Here is a 14,832-nt window from a genome sequence, read left to right as displayed (position 1 = left end):
CAAAATTTAAATGGATTCACTTCAAAAGCAAAGAAAAAAAAAGAATCTTAAAAAAAAAAAAGAAATTCGCCGCTGGAGATTGACGCTGGAAAATGTTAGAACAATGGGCAAAGTACAACTGAGAGCCTTCCAATAACTGCCAGGTCCCAAGTGTTCCAGAAGATTAGCACTGTCACAAGCTTAATTATGATAGATGGTGATTAGGCATTATCTTTGGCTGTTTTCTCTGGCTTTATTTTTCTGATAGGTCTGTCTTAAATAAACCCAAATTGGAATGAAAAAAAAAAAAAGAGAAAAAGAAAATCTGCCGTTTTAACACAATTTTTAAAAAGAAGTCAGCCAAAATCACAAGTCAGCTCATATGTATTTAGCTTCAACACAGAAAACAATGCCTTTGGAAATTAATCAAGTTTCTGAAAAAACAAACAAAAAATACACGCAAAAAACCCACAAAAATAGTGTTATGCCTTTCAGATTCATTTCTAAGTAGAAGCTATGATTCTCTTTCAGGGATAAGAAAGCTTTAAATGTGAAAGTATGCAAAATCATAAACTTTTGGGAAGAAAGAGCAGTGTGGGGTGAATGAGAGAGACTTAGCAGCACATATATATGCATGTAAAGCAATGTGTATATAAATGTGTTTGGGAGAAGGGTACAACAATGATCAAAATGCAGAGTTATTTGCAGTTGTCAAAATAAAAACTTACATCATTTTCTTACTCATATTTTCTTGTACTTTCCAATATAATGAACATGAATCTGTTCTGTAATAAGAATATAAAATTATTAAAGAGATATATTGAACAAAATGGCATTAAAATCTGCCACTTTTACATACATGATTTTCTTACTGTCATAACTGCATCTTTATTCTTATTCTCAGAGAAAAAATACAGAGTATCTAGTCATCATCCTATATTGTAGTCCTTCATTTACATTGTGGTGGTTTTAAAGCTATGAATGCTTTAATACTCCTTACTTCTAGAGCTAATGCTTAATTCTAATATCTGTGAGTATATGCTAGATACAGTGTCTCACTTCTAGCAAGTAGAATGTGCCAGAAATGATGTCGCTTCCATGTTCAGGTTAAAAAAAATAGTGCCTCTCTTTCTGTCTCTGGTCACTCACCATGGGGTAAACAGTCTGCCATGTTGTTAGCAGTGTCGTGGAGAAACCCATATGACAAGGACCTAAGACCCTTGGTCCAACAGCCTATGAGGAACCTGTGGCAGTACCAGGGGATAAGCTTGGAAATGGATCCTTCTGTGCCACAGAAGGCATCCTTGAGATGACATCTTGACAGCAACCTGTTGAGAGACCCTGAGTCCTAACCACTGCGCTAATCTATACTGTGATCCCTTACCTTCAAATATTGTCAGATTAATGTTTGCCATCTTAGGCTTCTGAATCTTGAAAAAAGTTGTCACATAACAATGGGTGGCTAATGCATACCTAGGTGAGGATTATCCAAAAGTATTCTTGGAATTCTCGGAAAGCATGAAACTCCCCAATCTCTACTACCTCCAAAAATATATGTTATCCAAAATATGGGTAAATAACAGAAAGCTAAGTAACACAGAGCAGCTATGAAATGAAGGAAGGGGTTCAATGGCAATCCATACTCCCCTTCAGAAATTGATGGACTTTATACTTCAGCCACAGCTTTTATTCTTGATTTTCTGTCCTCAAAACATCAAGTAGGAATAAAGGGAGACAGTGAGAGGGAGACGTAAATTTGAGAAAAATTCTCTAACTCCTACCATAGGTGTCATCACAGACTGGGAGAAGTGAGCAACAGTGGTAGGTTTTTGAGAGACTTTTTAAAGGAGTATGACTCGCACCCTGTCCTTTGAATTTATACCACACTTGAAGTCTAGTATTGCAGGGAGTGTGGCTGCGGTCGCAAAAGATGAGTCCACAAACAAAGTGCAGTTAAGTGAAGGTCCTCATACTCGAGTCAGAATGAGGCCCGACTCCAAGAATGAAGCTTCTTTTTATTAGAATAATTGCTAAAGACTACGGGCATAAAGTCAGCTAAGCAAGTGTGTTAATCAGTCTAAGGGTTTAGCTTTTCAAGGTTGAATTTTGAGTTAATTGGTTTCTATAACATTAGGAAGGGTCAGGTGGGAAGGAGGAGCCAGCCGGCAGCCGCATTCAGCTGTGTAAACATGTCCTAAGGCCTTGCACCTTCTCCAGCCCTTCCCTTTTGAAGTCTTTTCTTTTGATGCTTCTCTACTTCATCTCCCACAGTCTAGAGTTAACAATATCTCTATCCTCCTCCAGACTTTAATGATTTCTGAGTTTACGGTCCATATGGAAATACACAAGGACTTTGTTAAAAAGCATGTTTTTGGGCACCTGAGTGGCTCAGTCGGTTCAGCGTCCACCTCTTGGTTTCAGCTCAGGTCATGATCTTAACAGTTTGCGAGACTATGCTTCCTGTCCGGCTCTGCACTGACAACACAGAGCCTGCTTGGTTTTCTCTCTCACTCTCTCTCTCTGCCCCTTCCCTATTCATGTGGGCACTTTCTCTTTCTCTCTCTCTCAAAATAAATATACTTTTTTAAAAAGCAGATTTTGGTTCAGTAGAGTGGACCAAAGAGTCTACATTCTAATAAACTCAGCTAAATGTGATGCTTCTGTTCTGTGAAACACCCTCTATGTAGCAAGTTCTTAGACCCACATAACTTCTTCATTCTTCTCTATGATTCATATTCCCAACCTATTATTACTGTATATTTATTTGATTTTTCTCTTTTTAAACCACTCTTATTATTGTTTGGCAAGATTTATTTATAGTTTTCCATTATGTCTGTTCTTTACTCCTTGCATTTCACACCTGACCTTTCAGGGTCATTTTTTTTTTTTTTCTACTTGATATGATGATCTACTAGTAACAAACTTCTCAGTTTAAGTATATTAGAAAACACTTTGTCTTGCCTTTATTCTTCAAGTTTGGTGTGTATCTTTAAAAAATAACAATATTTTCCTATGTATCCCAAGTAATATTACCTCATTTAAAGTAACAGTGTCTTAAAAAGTAAAATAAAAGTGTCTTAATATGCTATGTTACCATTTAAAAACTATTTTAATGTTTATTTTTGAGAGACAGAGAGAGAGAGAGAGCATGAGCAGGGGAGGGGCAGAGAGAGAGACAGAATCCGAAGCAGGCTCTAGGATCTGAGCTTTCAGCACAGAGCCTGGTGCAGGGCTTGGACTCATGAGCCATGAGATCCTGACCCGAGCCGAAGTCGGTGGCTTAACTGACTGCACCACCTCGATGCCCCTATATTATCATTTTTTCAATTAAAAATTTCCCTATTGTCCCAAGATATCCAAAACAAGAGAAACCCCAATACCATGGATTTAATTTGCTTCTTATTTCTTTTGAAAAAGGACTATCGTACACTGAAGGGTTTTCCCATGTAGGCAGAAGTAATCTTTAGTTTATCACTTCGTGTTGTACATATTTCTGGTTCCCATAAGCATTCATCTTACATTTATAACACCAGTTGATTAATTGTTGCCAGAATGTATACTCTCATCAAGATTTGCAAAAATTATTCCTCCTCATTCTTTCATAGAATTTTCTACTTTCCCTTGTTTAATGGGGCTACGTAGAACCCTAAACTACCATTGCTATTTCAACAAAGAGTAAATTCTTAATTATTGCTCTTCAATGAACAAATGTCAAAGGAGAAAGTTTATCAGCAATTTCTTTGAATAGAGACTTGACATTTATTTTTTGTTAATTATCACCATGGGCCCAAGTATTTGCGTAGACTGTGTTTCAATCATTTACAGTCATTATTCAGTATTAAAGCACAAATTCTCACAAATTTGGCTAGATGGAGTACTTTTAAGTTTGCACTTGTCATAGTGAATTTACTCCCACATCGATCCTCGTAAACATAAACCACCAATACCTAGCACTCAAATCGAAGCTCATCGTGAATGTTTATTCATTTACTCATTGATTCATTTAACAAATATCTTTTAAGCCTTGGTTTTTTTCCAGAAAGTTCACAACTTCTCGAGGATACAGCTGAGCTCAAATCTATATACTCTTTCCCCTTAGACCTTATGCTGTGGTAGTGAAGATTCCTTACTCAAAATACTTCATTAATAAATGTAAAATGATCAAAAAATAAAAATAAATAAAATAAAACAAAATGATCATTCTGATAGGTGCTTTGCAGGAAGGAATACCCCTATGGGAAACTAATTGCCCTGGTCACAGACTGTAGCAAAAGCATCCTGAGAAAGTGGTACTCCATCTGCAAATGGAAAAATGAGTGGGGCTTCAATAGATGAAGCTGCGGAAAAAGTGAGGTAATACTTCAGCCAAAAAGAAAATGTCTAATTCTCCATAATGTAAGATAATAATGTGTAAATAAATTTTAATGATCATAGAAATCAAGTGAAATGACACTGAGACCTTGTGGAATCTCTTTCGATGCAGGATAAAGCCATTTATCTGTATACAAGTTAAAATCTCAGAAAGTACATCCAATAACTCTTCACAGAAGTTCACATTGGAGAATTATGTTATGAATTGGAGAAAAGCAAAACGGAATTGTTTATTATTAGTTGTAAAATTTTCCAAAGTGTTGGAATTATTATGAGGACCAATATTATTTTTTAAATTCAAAAAAAAAAAAGAAATTCAAGTCTCACAATTAAATTATTAAATCTATTTTGGTTACTTTTTAAAGAATGTGCACAAGAGAAAGCTTTTGTATAATCAAGTATTTTCAAAATGTCATGGTGCATGGATGGGATCCACATATACAGAAAAATGTGAATGATTGTACACTGTGCAGGCAAACTAAGAATTCAAGTAAGCATGAGTAATTTTTAAACACTTTTTAAATGTTTATTTATTTTTGAGAGAGAGAGAGAGAGAGAGAGAGAGAGAATGTGTGAGCAGGGGAGGAGCAAAGAGAGTGGGAGACACAGAATCTGAAGCAGCCTCCAGGCTCTGAGCTGTCAGCACAGAGCCCAGCGCAGGGCTTGAGATCATGACCTGAGCTGAAGTCAGACGCTGAACCGACTGAGCCACCCAGGCACCCCAGGATGAATCATTTTTTTAGAAAGACAACTCTATATTTAGAGTGTATACTCTGAATCACTGGATCTTCAAGTGTCATTTTTGTCCTTGGAATTTTCCTTCCTAATAGGCATTAAGGCAGGTATGAGGATGTTATGCTTTTATTGCCTCCTCTCTGCTGTGTGGAAGTGTCCTGCAATTCAACTGAGAAGCTCAGATTCTCTATCTGCATGTTTTGTTTAGAGAGAGTACTAAACTCAGGGTCTTCAAATGGAAGTTTTAAGCATCAGGAATTTAGCCTTTCTTCCTAAATGTGTTCGCTTCATTAGCCTTCGGAAGAAACTGCCCTAAATGAAGAAAGAGAATAGAGACTTGAAAACCTCCAAAATACTTCCAAAAGACTTCCTTTGCATGGAATCGTTCATCAATTTCAACAGTAACAGAAAGTAATGGAAACGTGATCTGAATGGTTAGCGGAAACTCGAGTAGGAATTTAAAACTCCGTTGAAGTTGTTCATCAGATACAGGGCACAGCTTGTTCTTTGTATTACCAATATTTAAATGTTGTGGGTATTTTCGCCAAAATTAAAACAAATCTTCCCAGAGGAATGGTGGTGATATAATGTGAGTCCTATGTTAAAAGCACTTAACTTTTGAGGGGCAATTTGTGGCATAAATTTTTATAAATGATTTAAAATAAGACCTAGCATATTCACAAGTATGTAAATCTTTATTTAGAACTGTTTGGGAACCTATTCTGTCAGAGAGTGTATTCATATTAAACAGATTTTTCAGGGAATAAAATGACTTTAAAGCTGGAAGTCTCTGGCACAGAGTAGATTGTTTTTTTAGGTGCTCCCAACCATATGCTGTTAGTAAATTTGGTTTTCCAAATTTTCTTGGTTTTGTACATATATCATTTATTCCTAATTTATATACCTATAACTTTTTATAGCCACTAAGAAGTTCTGTGCCTGTCCAATTTCTAAAAAGAGAAAATAGAGATCTTAGAAATTAGCTAATTTAGCTAAAAATACATTTTTTTTTAATTCAAAAGCAACAGATTAAGAATCAACCTGTGGTCCACAGTGGGGAAAAATCAGTAAAATCCTATAAAATTCTTCTGGTATTTCTTCTCCAGATCTTGGAAAATAGTTGAATCTTTTGCCCCTTTTGGTAATGGGTATAATGATATTTAGTAACTATGGAATTAGCGTTCCAAGAAATATTTTGTGGTTTTATTAGGAAAACTATTTCTCAGTGGTTTTGGAAGAGCTTTGCTACTCCCAAAATAAGAAAGAGAGAGAAGGAAAAGACAGAGAAGAGAGGAGAAGTCAAAGAACTGGGAGAAGACAAAATGACTGAGATAAGACAAAATGACTATAATGTTTTTGGATAAAAATTAATTACAGGCTAATCTATGAAATAAGATGAAAATCAAAAAGATAGCAAAGATCTTGGATGCTACACTGTTTTTCTTTTCTTCCAAGATTTTATTTAAATTCAAGTTAATTAACATATAGTGTAGTATTGGTTTCAGGCATAGAATTTAGTTATACTTTTATAACTAAAATTTATTTTATATGTTTTATTTTATAGCTGTGTTTATTATATACACTTATGTATAATACCCAGTGATCATCACAACAGGTGCCCTCCTTACTTACTGCCTATCACCCATTTAGCCCAACCCCCTTACCCACTTCTCCTCCAGCAACCCTGTTTGTTCTCTATAGTTATGAGTCTCTGTTTTTATCTTACTTTATTTTTCCTTCCCTTCCCCTGTGTTCATCTGTTTTGCTTCCTAAATTCCACATATGAGTGAAATCATATGGTATTTGTCTTTCTCTGACTGATTCTTAATTCACTTGGCAAAATATACTCTAGTTCCATCTGTGTTGTTGCAAATGGAAAGATTTCATTCTTTTTTGATGGCTGAATAATATTACATTATATATATTATATATATATAATATATATAATGTATATATATACATACCACATATACATACATATACATATAATGTGTGTGTGTGTATATATATATGTACATATATATATATATACACACACACACACATACATACCATATCTTCTTTATCCATTCATCAGTTGATGGGCACTTGGCTCTTTCTACAATTTGGCTATTGTTGATAGTGGTGCTATAAACATTGGGGATTATGTGCCCCTTCAAATCAGTATTTTTATATCCTTTAGATAAATACCTAGTAGTCTACTTGCTGGGCTGTAGGGTAGTTCTATTTTTAATTTTTTGAGGAACCTCCATACTGTTTTCCAGAGGGGCTATACCAGTATACATTCCCACCAGCAGTGCAAGAGTGTTCCCATTTCTCCACATCCTTGCCCATACCTTTTGTTTCCTGAGTCATTAATTTTAGCTGTTCTGACACATGTGAGGTGTTATCTCATTGTGGTTTTGATTTGTATTTCCCTGATGATGAGTGATGTTGACCATTTTTTCATGTGTCTGTTAGCCATTTGTATGCCTTCTTTGGAGAAATGTCTTTTCATGTCCTCTCCCCATTTCTTCACGGATTATTTGTTTTTTGGGTGTTGAATTTGATAAGTTCTTTATACATTTTGGATACTAGCCTTTTATCCAATATGTCATTTGCAAATATCTTGTCATTCTATCGGTTGTCTTTTAGTTTTGTTGATTGTTACCTTTGCTGTGCAGAAGACTTTTTATCTTGATGGAGTCCCAATAGTTCATTTTTGCCTTTGTTTCCCTTGCCTCTGGAGACACGTCTGGTAAGAAGTTACTGTGGCTGACATCAAAGAGGTTGCTGCCTGTGTTCTCCTCTAGGATTTTGTTGGTTTCCTGTCTCACATTTAGATCTTTCACCCATTTTGAACTCATTTTTGTGTATGGTATAAGAAAGTGGTCCAGTTTCATTCTTCTTGAGCACTGTACTCTTAAACAGTTGTTTTCAGCTGCTTTTTAAATACACAAATAATTTAAATTCCATCATTTTTAGCACTTTGCTGGTTCACTTTGAAAATAATTATACCACTGTATTTTTTCCAATGTCACATATTTAAAATATATATCACTAAAATCCTCATTAATCTTAAACATGAGAACAAAGTTTAAAAGTTCTAATTAGTGAGGTATATTTAAGGTATTTGGAAGAAAATTATGTCTGCCTTTAAGTTAATGATCATTTAAGTATATAAGTGTCTGTATATGTATGTACATGTATATGCATCTATTTGTGCAGTACAGAAATACTTACATATGTATACATAAGTATGTATATTGGTGTACATTTATTTAAAATACATGGAGTAAAAATAAGATTGACATTCATCTTTTTTTTTTTAATTTTTTTTTAACGTTTATTTATTTCTGAGACAGAGAGAGACAGAGCATGAACGGGGGAGGGTCAGAGAGAGGGAGACACAGAATCGGAAACAGGCTCCAGGCTCTGAGCTGTCAGCACAGAGCCCGACGCGGGGCTCGAACTCACAGACCGTGAGATCGTGACCTGAGCCGAAGTCAGCCACTCAACCGACTGAACCACCCAGGCGCCCCGACATTCATCTTTTTATGTAGTGAACTGCAGTGAACCCTTCTTCAATTGTCAAGAATTCTTTCTTCTTAAATGGCAAAGGATCATCACCTTCCTTTGTGAGCTTTTTAAAAAGCTCAACTTTAATCTTTCTTTGTAAATAAATACTAAGTTGATGTCTTGTTAAAATCAACATCTGTTGAAGATAAATTAATCCTAGAAGGCTAAAAGAGTCAAATAAGACAGCAAATATCTGTGTGTATGCTAAGAAGACTCTTCTCTAATTTATATTTATATATTTTTAAATTAACTCCATACAGGAATTAGCGGAGTATCTGTCACATATGTAGAGACACCATGGTTATCATCAGTGGCTTCAACCTACTGCCATAATCCAGGATCAAACAAGTGTCTCAATTTTTTATATGATCATCTTGCATATCCAGGATACTCCAGACTTTTTTTTGAATCAACTCACTTTTTTTTTTTTTTGAGAGAGAGCGAGAGAGAGAGAGAGAGAGAGCAAGAGAGCACGTGTTGGAGAGGGGCATAGATAAAGGGAGAGAGAATCCCAAGCACGTTCCATACCCAGTGTGGAGCCTGACACAGGGCTCAACAGGGCTCAGTCCCATGACTGTGAGATTATGACCTGAGCCAAAATCAAGAGTCAGACATTCAACTGACTGAGCCACCCAGGTGTCCTTCAACTCACTTTTTAATCACCATTTTAAGATTTCCCAAGCCCAGGATTTTATCACAGGTCTTTTTATCTTAGTTTTTTTAAAAGCATATCCTTACCGTTCCTCTCATTCTTGGCGTCCGAGGTATCCTCAGACCCTGGTGCCAAGGTGGTTCTCTCTCTGCCATCTAACTTCATCTTTTACCCAGATTTCCCCTATCTATGCCCAGACCTTGTGTCAAGAAGGGACAAGTACAAGAGGGGAATGGGAATTTTTATCAAACAGAGACTCATCATATCACACTTGGGCACATGTAGTCTCTTGGTGAACAGTCTATGTAGCCAAGTGGTCATTATCCTTATGATCTAGGATCATGTCACCAATACTAGAATCTAGGTAGACAACCCAGAATTTCAATTGAGTTTCTTAGATCACCTTTTAACCAGACTGCCATCTAGAGACTACACCAACCAGGCTGGCCTGAGGTTGCCATTAGGTGAAGAAAGGAACATCAAGCTCAGAAATGGCCCTAGTAGAATCCTAAATTTTATATATATTAGTATATAACCGTCTACTTCTTTTGACTTAATCATTAAGCAGGAAGTGGCCAAAAAGAGATGATCTTTTTCTCCTCGGAGCCACATTAAGGGGCCAAAGTTCTTTAAGAAGGTATGAAGACCAGTAGAAGGTGACAGAGATAGTCAAAAGTCATTTTGAGTTAGTTTTTAAAGAGGGTGTCCCAACACTCAGGGGCATTTATTGCCTTTGTGTGGGAGTGAGAAGGGAAATCCATCTAATCCATTGACTGTCAGTCCATTGTTGAGCAGACTTTTCGATAAAACGTTTATTTCAATAAAACTTTTGCTTTCAGGCTGCAAATTATAAAATAAGACAAAAATATGACAGAAAGGACTTTTAAGGGTTGCACTGATTACATTGGAGCAACAACACTGACCTAAAATGGCATCAATGCTGGTGAAACCCCACAGAAAACCACAAACCAGCCAGGGTTCTGAAGATTATTCCGGCTTCTGTCCATGGTGGTTGTGAACTTACCTCCTTTCTCACTCGGTATACCATTGCCTTTCTGTGACTTCTGTCTCCTGATTCTTAGTGACAGTCACAAGAGACTATCACTGGATTATGTTTTCTTCGTGTTATTAGGACACCTTTGACATAATATATCTTAAGCCAAAGAATAAATTTTTAATTTTGGAATTTTAAGTAGGGCAAGAAAATCTACATATTTGAGAGCTACTATGGTACAGACATAGCATGTCAAATCATAACAGGTTTGCAACCACTTCTCCTTGAGCCCAATCATAATGGAGGCTTTTGCTGTCTTTGGTGCATCACTTAGTTTGTGCAAGCAATATCATCACTGTATGTATTGATGTACATCTGTAAGCAACTTTCACATTCTGATTTCATCCATCTTCTCATATACCCTTGGGGAAGGTAATATCCCATTTTAAAAATAAGAGTATGTGACTTATCCATTCTTATGCCATCTTGAAGCACCAGAACTAACACAGAACCTGGTGTCTTGGATATTGAAAATCTGATGCTTGGCCAGAGCTGTCATTAAAGCTTTCTTCTTAGAAGGAAAGTATGACCTAGGTCTTTTGTTTTGCATATGTAGAGATTTTAGTGTGTAATTTGTAAATGCCCATGAATAGTGTGGAGATTTTTGATACTTAATTACAAGATTGGGTCAAGTAATACAATGCCATGGATTCTGGAGTCCTCATTAGATACTTTTGATGTTGGAGATTATTGTGAGCACCAGTGGATGCCAAAGGTTGATTTGGCCCAGACTGTCATTTCCCCCGCTTTGCCCCCAATTACCTGGATGTTGCATTGATAGAGTGGGTAGAGCTACTGAAGAATTCTTTGATCTGAGGCTGAAGATGAAAACAAACCAGTAAATTCTCAGGGCATTGTTCGCTAGGTCTTTGTTTTATCTTCCAAAGGTTTGATGTTTGATAATGAATAAATTAGGGATAAAATATGAATGCACCCTCTGTAAGGACCCAGCAGGAAACATTGGCTGTTGAGCCAGATCTCAATCAGCAAATGAAAGGGGTTCATTTTGGCATCAAGGGCAGGCCTGTGAAGTCTGCTTATTTAGAAGAAAATTGAAGATGAGAAAGCAAGTTTGTGTGCATGGTGTTTATATGTGTGCAAGAGAGATAATAGGTTGACTTAGGAAACACCCCAAATTTTATATAAAGTAATTTCCTTTCCTTGTAATGTAATTTATTCTTGAAAAATATTGAGGAGTTTATTTACCTATTAATTAAATTGGCATAAATGTCTGTCAATGCACATAATGCTTTATCTCTTAGAGCCTGAACATCCTTTAGAGTCATACGCATATATAAAATACCTGTTTTGCTGGCCTGAACTGTTGCTCTTCCTACTAGAGAGAAATAAAGCCATTTGTAGAAAAGAAAATCGTAGGGAAACTGGTTTTATGTGGAATTACAGAAACGGTGAAATAGACGTGGTGTTCGTACTTCTTTTCCATTACTAGCAAACTTAAATTGGCCTCTCTCTTCCTGGTCTCCTATACATACAATACTACCCGTAAAGGTCACTGCATATGTGTTGTTTTGAGGACCGTGCCGTACGTGATTCAGCCATATTAACTTCAAGCCAGGACCTGGGGCTGAGGGCAGGCATATGGAAGATGGCATGCGGTCCCATGCTGTTGCCATTCTCCTCACATCTGCCCCACCAGGAAAGCTGTCACAGGAAGTTAGCAACCCCCAGCTCTTCTTGTCACTCTGCATGCAGACAGAGGCTGGCTTTTGCCTGTAGCCCTCCCTTCATCTAGGGCAAGCCAGAAAGTAAAGGACAGAAGCTTTGGCATAATCTTCAGTTCGGAACTATGCAAGAGGGATGAAGTTCACTTGAGGAAACGTTGTCAAGGAGGCAAAGTATTTTTCTGGCGTCCCCCTTTGTGCTCTTTCCCATGCTTGATGTGTGCGTCTTTCCACGTCATCTCAGACTCTAGGACAGCTATGAAATGAGCCTTGAGAAAAGGCTCTGATACAGATGGGGAGGCGCTCATCCTTTTTGTACATCCCTTAGCTGCTATTGGTGGGCTCAATTACACGTAAAACTCCCTTCTAACTGTGTAGCCCAAAACTTAATTTTAGAATGAAAAAAAAAAATGTCTATGTCTTGCTAACATGGAGAGAGATTTTGGGTGACAAAGGCACTTCCCCAAATAACTTATCACAAGTAGCTTCTCATGCTACATTTATTTATAACAAGCCATGAAGGCCATCCATTTTAGAAAGCACTTCAGGATTCTACACCCTGAGGTTACTACTATAGTCTGTCTTATTCAGTCATTGAGAACACAATAGTATTTCTTGTCCTTATTTGTTTTGCATGATGTAAGTGAACTGGCTTAGGGTAGAATCAACTTATTTTTTAGTAGAGTCAATATGGAACATATGAGAAAATGTACATAGCAAGTCCATAACCTTATTACACAGGTATTTCAATTATAGCATTTTTTTCTTTCAATCTATAATCAGATATGTTCTTTTTTCTGATATTGGAAAGTAAAAGATGTAGATAAGGCAGCTAACTTCTGAAACACTGTGGCTTAAATTATATTAAGTAAAGACATTAAGGTTTCTTTATTCCTTTGAGAGAAATTTTAAACTTAACAATGTTTAAATAGGATTTCTTGAAAGGATGGGAAGAGTAACACAAGATATACAATTATGTATTATTCATACAGTAAGATCAAAATGCATTAAAAGTTACTTTCTTTTGTGTTTTGTTCAACTAATTGACATTCAATGTGTTTACTTAAAATTTTCTCTTTTTTTTTCCTTCTCACTTCCTTTTCTCTTTGTGGCTATCAAAGCTGAGATTTTTATCTATTAATTAGTAGCACAAACTTATGTTAGAGTAGCCTAGGGCAAGCATACATCAATGGTTAGGTATTACATTGCTACCATATAATTAACTGCCTGTCAGCATGTAACTGGAGGGGGGTGGGGTAAAGAGGAAAAGAAGAAAGAAAAACAGAAAGTTGTTAGAAGAACAGTATCCACTGTAGGAAAATGTATAATAATAAATAATAAGTTGCAGTTCTTTATAATATCACTAGGTGGCATGTAACTGACTTGAACAAAAATAAAACTAGAAAAGAACCAGGAAAATCAGGATTTTAGAACACAGCTATGTCTGGAAGTTACCTGTATTTATTTATTATCCTACCAATTTGCAATTCACAAGTCACATATAAACATATTTGTGTTGGCCATCAAGTGATAGATTACATATAAACGTGCTCTCAGTGCCTTGTATACAGTTAATACTCAATATGAGTGAATTTATTTTTGTGTAATTAGAATAGAAAGTGGTTTGTTGTGGGTTTTTTTTTTTGTCATTCATGTTGCTATTTAAATTAATGAGAGAGGTCAAGAATTTATGTAACGAGAAATATATTTCCATGTGGCTTATAGGACTGTTTAAAAGACAAAAATATAAAATAACATAAAGTTGATTCTTACAGGTATTCCTAAACTTTAGGTAAATATTATTTTATTAAGAATTACTACCATCTGAATTCCACAGAGCAGTCTTAAATTTGACATCTCGCCACCAAGTCCTGAATTCATTTCTAAAATTTACAGAGATATGTGTCACCTGCACACTTCTGTGACCTGTATGTAGCATGTTTACCCACTTTGGTTTTAATAAAAAGTGACGAATTATAAAACTTCACTATCTACTTTATTCTATTTTATATATATATATATATATATATATATATATATATATATATATATATATATATATATATCTCAGTACAATAGTAAGAGAACTTGCAGAGAAAAATGGCCTGCATAAGTTATATATGGTTGCTTAGAGAGAGAACAATGGGAAACTGTGGGAACCCTTTGTTTTTTTAATTAAATAATTAATTCTTGAATTTTCATATGTCTTTTTTTTAAATATTTTGCATACATTTTTTTTTAAATTTAAATTTCACCTACTTAACATCCAGTGTAGTATTTCAGGGTAGAATTCAGTGATTTGTCACTTACATACATTACCCACTGCTCATCACAAGGGTGTGGCAACACTTGAGAGCACTGTTGATATTGATAGGCCCTGTGCAGACAAAATCCAGCTCATGAATAAATGAATTTATCATTCATTTTCACTTTTCAAGATCTGAAAATAATGACAGAGAATTAGCTTGAAGTAATATCCAAAATATAAATTTTCTCCTACAGTGGGTCATTTAGAGAGTCACGAAAAGAAAAAAAAGAGCAAACTACCAGTGCTAGAAAAAGAAGACACTTGATTATTTTATGGCAGACACTGTAAAAAAAATTTAGGTAAACCCTAATAACCCATGAAAAGAAGTATTATTATCACAAAATATGTATGAGGAAAATGAAACCCGTGTAAGTAAAAAACTTGTCCAAAGTCATTCATATTGTGGGTGGAAAAACTTGATCCAAGTGAATGGACATTCCTGTCAGGTTGCCTCTGATGAATATTTGCAATTAACAGATTATCTGGATGATCA

Source organism: Panthera pardus, unplaced genomic scaffold (assembly GCF_024362965.1).
Source record: "Panthera pardus isolate Hobbes unplaced genomic scaffold, ASM2436296v1 HiC_scaffold_2, whole genome shotgun sequence".
NCBI lineage: Eukaryota > Metazoa > Chordata > Mammalia > Carnivora > Felidae > Panthera > Panthera pardus.
This window is presented reverse-complemented; position numbering follows the sequence as displayed.